Consider the following 13,721-nt stretch of genomic DNA (forward strand, 5'->3'; position numbering starts at 1 on the left):
CCCACCTGGACCTGATTGCTGTGTACTCCTTCTTGGCCCTCACCTGGAACTAGTGACTCTGATCCTAACTGGGCCTCACCCGGATCTGGTGACTCTGGTCCTCACCTGTGGACCATTATGACCTGGATACTCTGTTCCACACGTGAGCCTCACCTGGACTTGATGACTCTGGATCCCCTCTGGGCCTCAGCCTGACATGGAGACTCTGGTCCCCATCTGGATGTCACCTAGACCAGGAGAATCTGGTACCCCTCTAGGCCTCAACTAGACCTGGTGACTCTGGTCCTCAACTTGGCCTAACCGGGACCTAGTGAATATGCTCTCCACCTGCACCTCATCTGGACCTGGTAACTCTGGTTCTACCTGGGCATCATCGGGACATGGTTACTCTATTCCACACTGGGATACCTGATCCTGGTAACTCTGGTCCTGACTTTGGCCTCTTCTGTACCAGGTGACTCTGGCTCCACCTGGGCCTCACCTGTAACTGGTGACTCTGATCCTAAGTATGGCCTCACCAAACCTGGTGACTGTGGTTCCCATCGGGACCTCATTGGACCTCGTGTCTCTGGTCCCACCTGGGCCACACCAGGACATGGTATCTCTGGTACCCACCTGGGTAGCATCAGGATATGGTTACACTGTTCACTAATAGTGACCCAGCCAGACCTATTAACTCTGGTCTTCACCTGGGCCACACCTGGACATGGTGACACTGGTTCAAACCTAGGTCTCACCTGGAGATGGTGAGTCGGATCCCCACCTGGTCCTCACCTGTAACTGGTGATTCTCATTCCAGCATGGACATGATGTTCACCTGGTGGCTGCAGTGTTTCTAGCTTCTCATGTACCTCGTGACTCTGGTCCCCACCAGGGCCTCACCGGGACCTGGTGTGTGTGGTTGCCTCACGTGGACCTGTTGATTCTGGTCGGCACCTGAGACTACCCTGGATCTGGTGACTGTGGTCCCCACCTTGGCTTCACCTGGATTTGGGGACTCCGATCCCCATCTGGGTCTCACCTGGCCCTGTTGACGATGGTCTTCAACTGGGTAAAATTGGGACCCGGTGACTGTGTTCCACAACTGGACCTCACCTGGACCAGTTGACTCTGGTCCCCCTCTGGGTCTCACCGTGCCCTAGTGGCTGTGAACCCCCTTTGGCCTGACTTGGAACTGCTGACCCTGGTTGAAACCTGCGCCTGACCTCGAACTGTTCACTCTGGTTATTTCAACGGCCTCCCCTTGACCTGGTGAACCTGATCCCCAACTGGGCCTCATCTGGACGTGGTGACACTTGTCACAACCAGGGACTCACCTGGACCTGTTTACGGTGTTCCACACCTGGCCTCAAGTAGACCTGTTGACCATAGTCCAAGCTGGCCTCACATGGACCTGTTGCCTCTGATCCCCACCGGGGCCTCACTTGTACCTGGTAACTCTGGTCCTCACCTGGGCCTCATCTGGATCTAGTGAGTCTGGTCCCCACCTGAGCTTCACCTGGACCTGGTGATTCAGGTACTCATTTGGGCATTATGGGACCTTTTTTCTCAGTTCCACATCGAGGCCTCAGCTGAAACTAGTGATTCTCGTCCCCCTCTGGGCCTCACGCTGACGTGGTGAGTCTTGTCCCCACCTGGATATCACCAGAACCGGGTGACTCTGGTCCCCCTCCGGGACTCACCCAGAGCTGTGGACACTGGGGCTCAACTGGGCCTCAACAGGACCTGGTGTATCTAGTCCTCACTTAGGCCTCATCTGTACCTTGTGACTCTTTTCCCACCTGATATCAATGGGACATGGTTACTCTGTTCCCCACCTAGACATCACCTGGATATGATAACTTTGCTCCACACTTTGGCCTCAACTTCTTCTGATGAATCTGTTCCCCCCACCTAGGCCCCAATCTGGACCTGGTGACTATGGTCCTCACCTGGGCATCATTGGGACCTGGTTCCTCTGCATGGCCTGCAGGTTGTCTTCACCTGGAACTGGTGAGTGGGTTTGTCACCTGGGCCTCACCCTTGCCTCGTGACACAGGTCCCCACGTGGGCCTCACTTGGACCTGGTGAATCTGGTCCTTACCTGGTGATCACCCGGAACTGGTAACTCTGGTCACCACATGGGAATCACCTGGGCCTGGTGAATCTGGTCCCCATCTGGGCCTCACCCAGTCCTGTTGACTTTCTTCCCCACCTGGACCTGATTGCTGTGGACTCCTTCTTGGCTAACCTGGAACTGCTGACTCTGATGCTAACTGGGCCTCTCCCAGGTCTGGTGACTCTGGTCCTCACCTGTGGACCATTATGACCTGGATACTCTGTTCCACACCTGAGCCTCACCTGAATATTTTGACTCTGGATCCCCTCTGGACCTCAGCCTGACATGGGGACTCTGGTCCCCATCTGGATGTCACCAGACTAGGTGAATCTGGTACCCCTCTAGGCCTCACCTAGACCTGGTGACTCTGGTCCTCAACTGGGCCTCAAGGGGACCTAGTGAACATGCTCCCCACCTGCGCCACAGCTGGGCCTGGTGACTCTGGTTCTACCTGGGCATCATCGGGACATGGTTACTCTATTCCCACTTAGAGTGACCTGATCCTGGTAACTCTGGTCCTGACTTTGGCCTCTTCTGTACCAGGTGACTCTGGCTCCACCTGAGCCTCACCTGTAACGAGTGACTCTGATCCTAAGCATGGCCTCACCTGACGTGGTGACTGTGGTTCCCATCGGGACCTCACCTGGTCCTCATGTCTCTGGTCCCAATTGGGCCTCACCAGGACCTGGTGTCTCTGCTACCCACCTGGGTAGCAGCAGGATATGGTTACACTGTTCAGTAACAGTGACCCAGCCGGACCTATTAACTCTAGTCTTTACCTGGGCCACACCTGGACATGGTGACACTGATTCCCACCTGGGTCTCACCTGGAGATGGTGAGTCGGATCCCCACCTGGTCCTCACTTGTAACTGGTGATTCTCGTTCCCACATGGAGATCATGTGGACCTGTTGGCCGCAGTGTTTCTAGCATCTTTTTTTTTAATTTTTATTTATTTATGATCGTCACAGACAGAGAGAGAGGCAGAGACACAGGCATAGGGAGAAGCAGGCTCCATGCACCGGGAGTCCGACGTGGGATTCGATCCCGGGTCTCCAGGATGGCGCCCTGAACCAAAGACAGGCGCCAAACCGCTGCGCCACCCAGGGATCTCATGTGTTTCTAGCTTCTCATGTACCTGGTGACTCTGGTCCCCACCAGTGCCTTACTGTGACCTGGTGAATTTGGTTGCCACCTGCAACACACCTGGACCTGGTGATTCTGGTCTGCACCTGAGTCTACCCTGGATCTGGTGACTCTGGTCCCCACCTGGGCTTCACCTGGATTTCGGGACTCCGGCCCCCATCTGAGGCTCACCTGGCCCTGTTGACCATGGTCCTCAACTGGGAAAAATTGGGAACTGGTGACTGTGTTCCACAACTGGACCTCACCTGGAACAGGTGACTATGCTCCCCTCTGGGTCTCACCGTGCCCTAGTGACTGTGAAGTCCAGTTTGGCTTGACTTGGACCTGCTGACCCTGGTTGCCACCTGCGCCTGAACTCGAACTGTTGACTCTGGTTCTTTCAAGGGCCTCCCCTGTACCTGGTGATCCTGGTCCCCACTTGGGCCTCAACTGGACGTGGTGACTCTTCTCACCACCGGGGACTCACCTGGACCTGCTTACTGTGTTCCACACATGGGCCTCAAGTACACCTGTTGACCATGTCCCCAAGCCGGCCTCACATGGACCTGTTGCCTGTGATCCCAATCGGGGTCTCACGTGTACCATGTAACTCTGGTCCTCACCTGGGCCTCATCTGGACCTAGTGACTCTGCTCCTCACCTGGGCTTCACCTGGATCTGGTGACTCTGGTCCCCACCTGGACTTCACCTGGATCTGGTGACTCTAGTCGCCACCTGGACCTCTCCTGGACCTGGTGACTCTCTTTCCAACATGGACCTCACCGGTATCTGGTGACTCTGGTCCTCCCTTTGGGCTCAGCTGGACCTGGTGTCTCTCGTGCCCACTTTGACCTAACTCAGAACTACTAAATCTTGCCCCACCTAGGCCGCACCCAGACCTGGTGACTCTTGTCCCCAGCTAAGCCTCAATTCGACCTGATGAATCTGGTCCTCACGTGGGCCTCACATGGACCTGGGACTCAGCTGGATAGAGTGGCTCTGGTTCCCACAAGGGGCTCACCTGATACTGGTGACTATGGTCTTATTCTATGCCTCTCCAGGACCTAGTGATTCTGTTCCCCATCTAGGCCTGCATGGCCCTAGTGACTCTGGTCCTCACCCAGGCATCATTGGGACCTGGATACTCTATGCCACACTTGGGACTACCTTTGACCAGGGACCTCTGGTCCCATTCGGGGCCTCAAACTAAATTGTTTACTCTGGTTCCCCCTCTGGGCCTCACCCTTACCTGGTGACTCCTGTCACCCTTTGGGCTTCAACTGGGCCTGGAGAAACTGGTCCTTAGCTGGTCCTCACCTGGATCTGGTGAATGGTCGCCACCTGGGTCTCACCTGGACTTGGTGAATCCTGTTGCCACCTGCGCCTTACCTGGACCTTGTGACTGTGGTCCCACCTGGACCTCTCCTGGATCTGGCAGCTCTGGTTCCCATAAGGGGCACTCCTGGACCTGGTTCCTGTGGTCTCCATCTGGCCTCACCTGGAACACAATGACTCTGATCCATATTTGGGCCTCTCCTGGACCTGTTGACTCTGGTCCTTACCTGGGCATCATTGGGACCTGGATACTCTCTTATATAACTTGGCCTCACCTGGACCTGGTGAGTGTGGTCCCACCGGGGCCTCACCTGGACGAGGTGACTGGTTCCCACAGGGACCTCACCTGGACCTGGTGACTCAGGTCCTCATATGGGCATCATGGGACCTGGTTTCTCAGTTCCACATCGGGGCCTCACCTGGACCTAGTGATTCTCGTCCGACCTTGGGACTCACCCTGACGTGCTGACTCTGGTCCCCACCTGGATATCACCAGAACCGGGTGACTCTGGTCGACCTCTGGGACTCACCCGGAGCTGGGGACTCTGGTCCTCAACTGGGCCTAAACAGGACCTGGTGAATCTACACCTCACTTAGGCCTCGTCTTGACCTTGTGACTCTTTTCCCACCTGGCATCAATGGGACATGGTTACTCTGTTCCCCACCTGGGCCTCACCTGGACATGATAACTTTGCTCCACACTTTGGCCTCAACTGGTCCTGATGACTCTGGTCCCCCCCCCGGCCTCAATCTGGACCTGGTGACTGTGGTCCCCACCTGGGTCTCACCTGGACCTGGTGACTCTCGTTCCCACATGAACCACACCTGGACCTGGTGACTGTGGTGTTTTTGTAGACTCACATTTACCTGGTGACTCCGGTCCCCACTAGGGCCTCACATGGATCTGGTGACTGGCCTGCAGGCTGGCCTCACCTGGACCTGGTGAGTGGGGTTGCCTCCAGGACCTCACCCATTCCTGGGGACTCTGTCCCCACGTGGGCCTCTTGGATCTGGTGAATCTGGTCCTTACCTGGTCCTCTCCCAGACCCGGGGACTCTGGTCACCACCTGGGCCTCACCTGGACATGGTGAATCTGGTCCCCATCTGGGCCTCACCCAGTCCTGGTGGCTTTGTTCCCCATCGGGACCTGATTGCTGTGGACTCTTTCTTGGCCTCACCTGGAACTGGTGACTCTGATCCTATCTGCGCGTCACCCAGACCTGGTGACTCTGGTCCTCACCTGGGAATCATTAGTACGTGGTGACTCTGTTCTATACCTGAGCCTCACCTGTATATGATGACTCTGGAACCTCTCTGGGCCTCACCCTGACCTGGTGACTCTGGTCCCCATCTGGATGTCACTTGGACCAGGGGATTCTGGTACCCCTCTAGGCCTCAATCAGATATGGTGACTCTGGTCCTCAACTGGGCCTCACCTGGACCTAGTGAATATGATCCATCTTGGCCTCATTTGGACCTGGTGAATCTGGTCCCTACCTGAGCATCATAGGGATATGGTTCCACTGCATGGCCTGCAGGTTGGCCTCACCTGGACCTTGTAACTCTGGTCCCTACCTGGGCATCATCGGGATATGTTTCCACACATGCCTGCAGGTTGGCATCACCTAGACCTGATAACTCTAGTCCCTACCTGGGCATCATGGGGACATGGTTCCTCTGCATGGCCTGCAGGTTGGCATCACCTGGACCTGGTGAGTGGGGTTGTCACCTGTGCCTCTCCCATGCCTGGTGACACAGGTCCCCATGTGGGCCTCACTTGGACCGGGTGAATCTGGTCCTTACTTGGTCCTCACCCGGAACTGGTAACTCTGGTCACCACCTGAGAATCACCTGGGCCTGGTGTTTCTGGTCCCCATCTGGGCGTCATCCAGTCCTGGTGACATTGTTCCCCACCTGGACCTGATTGCTGTGGACTCTTTCTTGGCCTCACCTGGAACTGGTGACTCTGATCCTATCTGCGCGTCACCCAGACCTGGTGACTCTGGTCCTCACCTGGACATGATTGGTACCTGGTGACTCTGTTCCACACCTGAGCCTCACCTGGACATGATGACTCTGGAACCTCTCTGGGTCTCACCCTAAACTGGTGACTTTGGTCTCCATCTGGATGCCACTTGGACCAGGTGATTCTGGTACCCCTCTAGTCCTCAACGAGATCTGGTGCCTCTTGTCCTCAACTGGGCCTCACCTGGACCTAGTGAATATGCTCCATCTGGGCCTCACCTAGACCTGGTAAGTCTGGTCCCTACCTGGGCATCATCGGGACATGGTTCCACTGCATGGCCAGCAAGTTGTCCTCCCCTGGACCTGGTAAATCTGTTCCCTACCTGGGCATCATCGTGACACGGTTCCTCTGCATGGCCTGCAGGTTGGCCTCACCTTGACCTGTTGTTGGGGTTGCCACCTGTGCCTCACCCATACCTGGTGACACAGGTCCCCACGTGGGCCTCACTTGGACCTGGTGAATATGGTCCTTACTTGGTCCTCACCCGGAACAGGTAACTCTGGTCATCATCTGGGAATCTCCTGGACCTTGTGAATCTGGTCCCTATCTGGGCCTCACCCAGTCCTGGTGACTTTGTTCCCCAACTGGACCTGATTGCTGTGAACTTATTGGCCTCACCTGGAACTGGTGCCTCTGATCCTAACTGGCCTCACCCAGATCTGGTGACTCTGGTCCTCACCTGTGGACCATTATGACCTGGATACTCTGTTCCACACCTGAGCCTCACCTGGTCATGATGACTCTGGATCCCCTCTGGGCCTCAGCCTGACACGGTGACTCTGGTCCCCATCTGGATATCACCAAGACCAGGTGAATCTGGTACCCCTCTATGCCTCAACTAGACCTGGTGACTCTGGTCCTCAACTGGGCCTCAACGGGACCTAGTGAACATGCTCCCCACCTGCGCCTCATCTGGACCTGGTGACTCTGGTTCTACCTGGGCATCATCGGGACTTGGTTACTTTATTCCCCACTGGGACTGACCTGATCTTGGTAACTCTAGTCCTGACTTTGACCTCTTTTGTATCAGGTGACTCTGGCTCAATCTGGGCCTCACCTGTAACTGGTGAATCTGACCTAAGCATGGCCTCACCTGACCTGGTGGCTGTGGTTCCCATTGGGACCTCACCTGGAACTCATGTCTCTTGTCCCACCTGGGCTTCACCAGACCCTGGTGTCTCTGGTCCGCACCTGGGTAGCATCAGGATATGGTTACACTGTTCACTAACAGTGACCCAGCCGGACCTATTAACTGTGGTCTTCACCTGGGGAACACCTGGATCTGGTGACTCTGGTACCCACCTGGGTCTCACCTGGATATGGTGAGTCGGATCCCCACATGGTCCTCACCTGTAACTGGTGATTCTCGTTCCCACATGGATATCATGTGGACCTGTTGGCCCCAGTGTTTCTAGCATCTTTTTTTTTTAATTTTTATTTATTTATGATAGTCACAGAGAGAGATAGAGGCAGAGACACAGACAGAGGGAGAAGCAGGAACCATGCACCAGGAGCCCGACGTGGGATTCGATCCCGGGTCTCCATGATCGCGCCCGGGGCCTAAGGCAGGCGCCAAACCGCTGCGCCACCCAGGGATCCCATCTGTTTGTAGCTTCTCATGTACCTCGTGACTCTGGTCCCCACCAGTGCCTTACCGGGACCGGGTGAGTTTGGTTGCCACCTGCACCACACCTGGACCTGGTGATTCTGGTCTGCACCTGAGACTACCCTGGATCTGGTGACTGTGGTCCCCACCTGGGCTTCACCTAGCCCTGTTGACCATGGTCCTCATCACGGAAAAATGGCAACCGGTGACTGTGTTCCACACCTGGACCTCACCTGGAGCAGGTGACTCTGGTCCCCCTCTGGGTCTCACCGTGCTCTAGTGACTGTGAACCCCACTTTGGCCTGACTTGGACCTGCTGACCCTGGTTGCCACCTGTGCGTTACCTCGAACTGTTGACTCTGGTTCTTTCAAGGGCCTCCCCTGTACCTGGTGATCCTGGTTCCCACCTGGGCCTCACCTGGGCCTGGTGACTCTTGTCACCACCGGGGACTCACTTGGACTTGGTTACAGTGTTCCACACTGGGCCTCTAGTAGAAGTCTTGACCATGGTCCCCAAGCCTGCCTCACATGGACCAGTTGCCTCTGATACCTACCAGCGCCTCACGTGTACCTGGTAACTCTGGTCCTCACCTGGGCCTCATCTGGACCTAGTGACTCTGGTCCCCACCTGGGCTTCACCTGGATCTGGTGACTCTGGTCCCCACCTGGCCTTCCCCTGGATCTGGTGACTCTGGTCCCCACCTGGACCTCTCCTAGACCTGGTGACTCTCTTTCCAACATGGGCCTCACCTGGATCTGGTGACTCTGGTCCTCAGTTTGGCCTCACCTAGACCTGGTGTCTCTCGTCCCCACTTTGACCTAACTCAGAACTGCAGAATCTTGCCCCACCTAGGCCGCACCCAGACCTGGTGACTCTTGTCCCCAGCTATGCCTCAATTCGACCTGATGTATATGGTCCTCACGTGGGCCTTAGATGTACCTGGGACTCAGCTGGATAGAGTGGCTCTTGTTCCCACAAAGGGCTCACCTGATACTGGTGACTGGGGTCTTTTTCTATGCCTCACCAGGACCTAGTGATTCTGTTCCCCTTCTGGGCCTGCATGGCCCTAGTGACTCTGGTCCTCACCCAGGCATCATTGGGACCTGGATACTCTATTCCACACCTGGGACTCACTTTGACCAGGGACCTCTGGTCCCATTCTGGGCCTCAAACTAAACTGGTTACTCTGGTTCCCCCTCTGGGACTCACCCTTACCTGTTGAATCTGGTCACCCCTTGGGCTTCACTTTGGCCTGGTGAATCTGGTCCTTAGCTGGTACTCACCTGGATCTGGTGACTGGTCGCCACCTGGGCCTCACCTGGACCTGGTGAATCTCTTCCCCTCTGGGCCTCACCTAGTCCTGGTGACTTTGTTCCCCACCTGGACCTGATTGCTTTGGACACTTTCTTGGCCACACCTGGAAGTGGTGATTCTCGTTCCCACATGGACATCATGTGGACCTGGTGGCTGCAGTGTTTCTAGCTTCTCATGTACCTCGTGATTCTGGTCCCCACCAGGGCCTCAAAGGGACCTGGTGAGTGTGGTTGCCACCTGCACCACACCTGGAACTGATGATTCTGGTCTGCACCTGAGACTACCCTGGATCTGGTGACTGTGGTCCCCACCTGGGCTTCACCCGGATTTGGGGACTCCGGTCCCCATCCGGGCCTCAACTGTACCTGTTGACCATGGTCCTCAACTGGGCAAAATTGGGACCCGGTAACTGTGTTCCACAACTGGACCTCTCCTGGACCACATGACTCTGGTCCCCCTCTGGGTCTCACCGTGCCTTCGTGACTGTGAACCCCACTTTGGCCTGACTTGGACCTGCTGACCCTGGTTGCCACCTGCGCCTGACCTCGAACTGTTGACTCTGGTTCTTTCAAGGGCCTCCCCTGTACCTGGTGATCCTGGTCCCCACCTGGTCCTCACGTGGACGTGGTGACTCTAGTCACCACCGCGGACTCACCTGGACCTGCTTACTGTGTTCCACACCTCGGCCTCAAGTAGACCTGTTGACCATGGTCCCCATGCCGGCCTCACATGGACATGTTGACTCTAATCCCCACAGGGGCCTCACGTGTACCTGGTAACTCTGGTCCTCACCTGGGCCTCATCTGGACCTAGTGACTCTGGTCCCCACCTGGGCTTCACCTGGAAATGGTGGCTCTTGTCCCCACCTGGGTTTCACCTGGAACTGGTGACGCTCTTTCCAACATGGACTTCACTTGGTGAATCTAGTCCTTAGGTGGTTCACATTTGGATCTGGTGACTGGTCGCCACCTGGGCCTCACCTGGACTTGGTGAATACTGTTGCCACCTGCGCCCCCCCTGGAACTTGTGACTCTGGTCCCACCAGAACCTCACCTGGATCTGGAGGCTCTGGTTCCCATAAGGGGCTCTCCTGGACCTGGTTCTTGTGGTCTCCATCTAGCCTCACCTGGAACACAATGACTTTGATCCATATTTGTGCCTCTCTTGGACCTGTGGACTCTGGTCCTTACCTGGGCATCATTGGGACATGGATACTCTCTTATATACCTGGGCGTCACCTGGACCTGGTGACTGTGGTCCCACCTGGGCCTCACCTGGATGAGGTCACTGGTTCCCACAGGGACCTCACCTGGACCTGTTGACTCAGGTCCTCAAATGGGCATCATGGGACCTGTTATCTCAGTTCCAAATCGGGGCCTCACCTGGACCTAGTGATTCTCGTCCCCCTCTGGGCCTCACCCTGACCTGTTGACTCTGGTCCTCACCTGGATATCACAAGAACCGGGTGACTCTGGTCCCCCTTTGGGACTCACCCGGAGCTGGGGAGACTGGTACTCAACTGGGTCTCAACACGATCTGGTGAATCTACTCCTCACTTAGGCCTCGTCTGCACCTTCTGACTCTTATCCCACCTGGCATCAATGGGATATGGTTACTCTGTTCCCCACCTGGGCCTCACTTGGACATGATAACTGTTCTCCGCACTTTGGCCTCAACTGGTCCTGATGACACTGGTCCCCCCACCTAGGCCTCAATCTGGACCTGGTGACTGTGGTCCCCACCTGGGTCTCACCTTGACCTGTTGCCTCTCGTTCCCACATGAACCACACCTGGACCTGGTGACTGTGGTGTCCTTGTAGACTCACATTTCCCTGGTGACTCCGTTCCCGTCTAGGGTCTCACCTGGATCTGGTTACTCTGGCCTGCTGGTTGGCTTCACCTGGAATTGGTGAGTGGGGTTGTCACCTGGGCCTCACCCATACCTGGTGACTCAGGTCCCTACGTGGGCCTCTTGGACCTGGTGAATCTAGTACTTACCTGGTCCTCTCCCCGACCCGGGGACTCTGGTCACGACCTGGGCCTCACCTGGACCTGGTGAATCTGTTCCATATCTTGGCCTCACCGAGTCCTGGTGACTTTGTTCCCCACTTGGACCTGATTGCTGTGGACTCTTTTTGTCTCACCTGGAACTGGTGACTCTGATCCTATCTGCGCGTCACCCAGATCTGGTGACCCTGGAACTCACCTGGGCATCATTGGTACCTGATTACTCTGTTCTACACCTGAGCCTCACCTGGACATGATGACTCTGGTACCTCTCTGGGCCTCACCCTGACCTGGTGACTCTGGTCCCCATCTGGATGTCACCTGGACCAGGTGATTCTGGTACCCCTCTAGGCCTCAACCAGATCTGGTGACTCTGGTCCTCAACTGGGCCTCACCTGGACCTAGTGAATATACTCGATGTGGGCCACATTTGGACCTGGTGACTCTGCTCCCTACCTGGGCATCATCGGGAGATGGTTCCACTGCATGGCCTGCAGGTTGGCCTCACCTGGACCTGGTAACTCTGGTCCCTACCTGTGCTTCATCGGGACACCGTTCCTCTGCATGGCCTGCAGGTTGGCCTCACCTGGACCTGTTGAGTGGGGTTTCCACATGGGCCTCACACATACCTGGTGACATAGGTCCCCAAGTGGGCCTCACTTGGACCTGGTGAATCTGATCCTTACCTGGTCCTCACCCAGAACTGGTAACTCTGGTCACCACCTGGGCATCACCTGGACAGGGTGAATCTGGTCCCCATCTGGGCCTCCCCCAGTCCTGATGACTTTGTTCCCCACCTGGAACTGATTGCTGTGGACTCCTTCTTGGCCTCACCTGGAACTGGTGACTCTCATCCTAACTGGGCCTAACTCAATCTGCTGACTCTTGTCCTCCCCTGTGGACCATTATGAACTGGATACTCTGTTCCACAACTGAGCCTCACCTGGACATGATGACTCTGGATCCACTCTGGGCCTCACCCTGACATGGTGACTCTGGTCCTCATGTGGATGTCACCAGACCAGGTGAATCTGGTACCCCTCTAGGCCTCCACTAGACCTGGTGACTCTGGTCCTCAACTGGGCCTCACCGGGACCTAGTGAATATGCTCCCCAACTGTGCCTCATATGGACCTGGTAACTCTGGTTCTACCTGGGCATCATCGGGACATGTTTACTGTATTCCCCACTGGGACTGACCTGATCCTGGTAACTCTGGTCCTGATTTGGCCTCTTCTGTACCAGGTGACTCTGGATCCACCTAGTGTTCACCGGTAACTGGTGACTCTGATCCTAAGCATGGCCTCACCTGACCTGGTGACTGTGGTTCCCATCGGGACTGCACCTGGACCTCATGTCTCTGGTCCCAACTGGGCTTCACCAGAACCTGGTGTCTCTGGTACCCACCTTGGTAGCATCAGGATACGGTTACACTGTTCACTAACAGTGACCCAGCCGGACCTATTAACTCTGCTCTTCACCTGGGCCACACCTGGACATGTTGACACTGGTTCCCACCTGGGTCTCACCTGGACATGGTGAGTCGGATCCAAAACTGGTCCTCCCCTGTAACTGGTGATTCTCGGTCCCACATGGACATCATGTGGACCTGGTGGCTGCAGTGTTTCTAGCTTCTCATGTACCTCGTGACTCTGGTCCCCACCAGGGCCTCACAGGGACCTGGTGAGTGTGGTTGCCACCTGCACCTCAAGTGGACCTGGTCATTCTGGTCTGCACCTGAGACTACCCTGGATCTGGTGACTATGGTCCCCACCTGGGCTTCACCTGCTTTGGGGACTCCGGTCTCCATCTGAGCCTCACCTGGCCCTGTTGACCATGGTCCTCAACTGGGCAAAATTGGGACCCGGTGACTATGTTCAACAACTGGACCTCACCTGGACCAGGTGATTCTGGTCTCCCTCTGGGTCTCACCGAGCCCTAGTGACCGTAAACCCAACTTTGCCCTGACTTGGACCTGCTGACCCTGGTTACCACCTGTGCCTCACCTCGAACTGTTGACTCTGGTACTTTCAAGGGCCTCCCCTGTACCTTGTGATCCTGGTCCCCACCTGGGTCTCACCTGGACGTGGTGACCCATGTCACAACCGCGTACTCACCTGGAGCTGCTTACTGTGTTCCACGTCTGGGCCTCAAGTAGACTTGTTGACCAGGGTCCCCAAGCCGGCCTCACATGGACCTGTTGCCTCTGATC

Source organism: Canis lupus, chromosome 28 (assembly GCF_048164855.1).
Source record: "Canis lupus baileyi chromosome 28, mCanLup2.hap1, whole genome shotgun sequence".
Taxonomy (NCBI): Eukaryota; Metazoa; Chordata; class Mammalia; order Carnivora; family Canidae; genus Canis; species Canis lupus.